General features: G+C 33.4%; 1 long non-coding RNA gene across 2 annotated transcripts; it reads right to left on the bottom strand.

Moving 5' to 3' along the window:
- Positions 1 to 1,455: 1,455 nt before the first annotated feature.
- LOC133303261 (uncharacterized) lies at positions 1,456 to 4,114 on the bottom strand. 2 transcript variants are annotated; one of them, XR_009750447.1, is made up of 3 exons: positions 3,804 to 4,114; positions 2,336 to 2,430; positions 1,456 to 1,841 (listed from the first exon to the last, which is right to left on the bottom strand). It is a non-coding gene; the product is annotated as an uncharacterized LOC133303261 (long non-coding RNA). The 2 variants fall into 2 exon arrangements; XR_009750448.1 differs by having other exon boundaries at positions 1,456 to 1,754.
- Between the last annotated feature and the right edge of the window lie 762 nt (positions 4,115 to 4,876).

Genomic DNA, 4,876 nt, shown 5'->3' with positions numbered 1-4,876 from the left:
AACACTTGAGCATATAGCTTTTGTGCTGTAGCTTTACCAGTGTTCTTTAATAAACTCAAATTAGAATCTACAGGTTCCTCACAGGAGTTATATTCAAACTCTTGAATCTCTCAAGAACCTTAGCTATATAGTGAGCCTGTGATAAGGCCAACCCTGTAGATGTTCTATGGATTTTAATACCTAGGATAACGTCTGCTATCCCCATATCTTTCATATCAAACTTACTTTTAAGTAATTGTTTAGTAGCATTAATCATTTGATTATTACTACCCATGATCAACATGTCGTCTACATAAAGACAGACAATGGCAAAACCTTTTTCAGTATTTCAAACATAGACACATTTGTCACATTCATTAATTTGAAATTCATTTGACAACATAACTTTGTCAAATTTCTCATGCCATTGTTTTGGAGCTTGCTTTAACCCGTAAAGGGATTTTAATAAGCGACAAACTTTCCGTTCTTGTCCTGGAACAACAAAACCTTCAGGTTGTTCTAAATATATCTCTTCTTCCAGGTCGCTGTAACAGCCCGTTGTACACTGGTATTGTTAACATTAATATGATATTAAGCGCAGTTACAATCACAGCAATTCATTTATAAAAATGCGAATAAACTTTTTACGATTATTACGCGAGCATTTAAAATAATAAAAACGTAATAATTAAAAGCTGTGACCGTAACTGTAAACTCTTGCGGAATACTTATTTAAACTACTTCTATGTCTTATTTTACTTATCATAAGTTACTAAGGGGTTCCCATAAACCCACTTAGCCAATTACTAACTTTTACGTTTTTACTTACCCGAACATGGTTCACTAATTAAATTACTGCGAATGCACCACAAATATTCAGACCTTCCACTTAGGTTATATTTCTTTCTTACTTAATTACCTTTCTAAAAAGCTATCACACGCTATGATCGGAGCACGTTTGCTCCGGATATCGCCGTTTGAAGTTGGATAAGCAAAACAGCCAACCAACCCCAAAACAGCTCAAAACCTCTCTCACTCCTCGAATTACTGCAGAAAATTCACTCATCCAATTGCTCTCAAACTTTTATTCTATAAACTAGACACCTCAATCTTCAATTTGATATATCATACGCTTAATTTGACCAAGAAATGAAGCAGGAATAAAATTCCCAAAACTGGACCAAAACAGCCCCCAAGTGCAGGGCAAAACAGGGCAGTTGTGTTCACTGACTTCCACAGGGCTGCGCACAACCCAAAAAAATTCTGATATTTTTACACAATGTAGGGGACATCTCAAGCTTCAAAAAGGCGTATGGCACGTCCCTATCGGACCTCTATGGAGGGAGATATGCTCTCCCGAAGTTCACCTAAAATCTGCCAATTCTACAGAAAATTCGCCAGAGTTTCCTCTGTTTTTCCTTAAATCCCCAAATTTACATAAGCTTGCTAATACCACAAATATACCTAATAATCCAATGGGTGGCACACACAAGGACCAGCAATGTCTTGGGGCTCTTACAACCCACAATATACAACAATTCCATATCATATACAGTAGTATACATACATGATCCATAACTCTATATATATCATATCAAAAAGGTGACTCTGTGCCATAACTACAACATCCTACATCAACCTACATAAACATAATACATCACAGTGTCACAATATATACAACAGACTCCCAAAATAAGCAGGCAACATCTATGCTCAGATCTACTCATCAACCACGGGCCTCTTGCCCCGAGAACGATCGTCAACTGCTGCGATACCTGAAATATATCCCCATAACGCGGGGTGAGAATGAATCTCAATAAACTTGGGGCTTATGGAGCAGTCTCCACCCAGGAGTCCACTTCCTGCAAGAAAATATCAAGTACCAAGACATAGATAACACCATATAATCCATATTAGAATTTCTGTATCATATATCTTTTCTAATAATTCTCATTTATTCTTATAATGTACTTTCTTATTAATCTTAAGTATGTTCATGTCTTATGTATGAATAAGGCTTCCATCTTATATTTGTAATGTCGTATCATATTCAATAGCATACTCATAATGATTAGAGAACTAAAGTATTATCGGCTATACCTTATGTATACCGTGATCATATCCATAATTGTTTCCTCTGTTCAGAAACCATAACTTATACTTCCAAGGCTTTATTTCATTGAAGATCATATCATATTAACTTATCATAACATAAATAATATCATATGCATGCACTATATGAATGCAACTACGCAAAGTATCAATATTAACAACAATTATATCCTTACGGAAACCATAATCGCCACTGATCATGGCGGAACAAAAAGGCTGAGAAAACTCCTAACCGAAAGCTTACCTGTCGTCTTTTTCCTGCTGCTAACTTGCTATTTAATAACCCGTACACTTGGTTGTCTACAAGTTGTTCGTCCACCTACTTCATCTGATTACACTCTGTTACCGTACATATAAAAGTACCATTAATTTCCAATGAAATATACATTACTTGAAATCCGAATAATTATATTTCATATGTCAATTTCATAACCAACTTGACAACTTTATTTCCCTTGACAGTTCATGCCATACCACAAGTCTACACTTAATTTATACTTCATAACTTAGACCCTCAACTAGTTAATTAATTTACTAATTTATAGTTGACATTTCATACACTTTAAAAAAAAGCTTCATGTATCTTAAACCATTGGAATTATACTTACTTATTCTAGGAAATGCTATAAATCAATCACTTGAATTGAAAACACATAATCTATGCCCATTATTCCTTCATGGCCGAATTCTATATATAAACATATATACAATTCTTTTGTTGCCATACTTAATCAAATTAACTTGATTCTCATACAAATATTTCTTACATAAAATTTCTATTAACTTCACATAACTAACATCCTTTCATTTAACTACTTAGATTGATCTATTTCATATTTGTGTGATTAATAATTCAATCACAAGCCCTCAATAATTTTTTTATTAAATTACATAGTTGTTCTTATAAAATAGATAACACTTTCATACTAAACTTATGAACTTTACATTCTTAATTAACCAAGAAGTGAATCCATTGCACCTTATACAACCACACGTTAAAGATTTTACTTAAACAAGTATTCAAACACCACTCTCACACATTTTGATGAAGAGGGCTGAAAATCACATGTGTAGGTTCCTAGAGTTAACACTTTTTCTAAAGATTCTAAATTGGTTCTCTATGGATTCAATCTTCAACAAATTATCTAACATACTCTAATCTTTGTTGACGACTTCATAATAATATCCACCCTTAAATTTCTACAAAGGCTGAGGCATCCAAAAACAAAGGATTCAAGGATTATTTTCAATTCAAACTCATTGTATCATGATTTAATCAATTCTCATGCATCTTTAACTTATGTATACCTCATTACAAACCTATGTAATCACTTCCATACCATTCATCATTCATAGGGCAGATTTGCCCTATGGGGATATCACCAAAATCTAGTGAACTTTACATCATTTTCTTCAACTTAATTCATCACAAGACCTTCTTAATTCTTGATTTCTTTTAGGCATTATTACAAACACCTAGTGTGCATCTTTTTACACATAAAGGTCGAACCATATGGGGTTCCTTAATTCACCCCATGTGCAGATTGTTTTAAGCATACAACTAGAAGAATGCATCATCCAATAACAACAAACCATGAACCAATTAAATTCCAACATACATACATCCTTTAACCTCAATAAAATTCATCCAAGACACATTATAAATCTGTTTTCCAGCCATGATTACAGCCATTAAAGATCAATTTACATACCTTAATTAACTTCTCTAGAAGCTAGGATATTTTCTCCAACAAGAAATAAAGAAGGCAGTCCACTAGAGCTCCCTTGACAGCCTTGAGGTCGCAACCATGGAAGGGGAATATCTCACCAAATAAGGCTTCTTACAAGGCGCTTTCACTTGGGGTATGATCTTAAGGTTGTTGTCTTTGATTTCTTTGGAGAAACCGAAGCAGGAAGATGCCAGGAAATGAAGTTGTACGCTTGCCCTATTCTTTCTTATGCGTTCGGTTTTGTAAAAGAAGAAGAAACAAAAGGATGAACCGTGGAAATGAGACTTAAAGAGGCAACCGACTTTGGGTACCCTTTATAACAAATGAATTAACTTTCATGCCATCTCCTTTTTGACTTTTCAACATGATGGTTGTTTTGCTATCTCACTAAAGACAAGGTAAGAAAACTATCGTGAAAAACCAAAAGGAATATGAAACCGATTTGGAAGGCTAAGCAATTGCTACTTGGTTGCTTAATTCAAATGCTACTACTTGACTACAAGGAAATAAAAGTGACGTGGAGGTGCAGCAAAAAGAGATTTGCTTTAGTAAAATTAAAGTCCAAGTAACTTCAATTGTTACCCTATATACATCTTCAATTCTTCTAACCTCAATTAAATTCTTATTGGATTTTCTTTTATTTAATTTATCTCAACTTAATTTTAATAATTATTACAGCAATTATCTAATTAAATTAAAGGTACTTTAAACCCACTAATTCTGCTAAACTAATTAATTATACATTCTAAATCATAATTATACTTATTTCGTCTAATTATTAAAATAAATCTGATCTTTTACTACCATAACATCCATATCCTCATATATAATCCATAATTATATTTGGGCCCTATTAGACTTACATGGTATGAACTGTATCCTTAAATTAATTATCATATTTATCACATGATTTCCTACTCACCATTTCGTTAATTACGTGTTTAATCTAATTAAACACTCGATTGATTTACTGTTATATATTTTGACAGTGAGAGTTGTTATATTCACCCCACCTTTTAGAATTTTGTCCGCAAAATTCACATCCTAACGATCCC

This window comes from Gastrolobium bilobum, unplaced genomic scaffold (assembly GCF_033153095.1).
Source record: "Gastrolobium bilobum isolate Gb01-03AN ecotype WA unplaced genomic scaffold, APGP_CSIRO_Gbil_v1 utg15854, whole genome shotgun sequence".
Classification (NCBI taxonomy): domain Eukaryota; kingdom Viridiplantae; phylum Streptophyta; class Magnoliopsida; order Fabales; family Fabaceae; genus Gastrolobium; species Gastrolobium bilobum.
The sequence above is the reverse complement of the archived record's forward strand: the minus strand, read 5'-3'. Positions and strand labels throughout refer to the sequence as shown.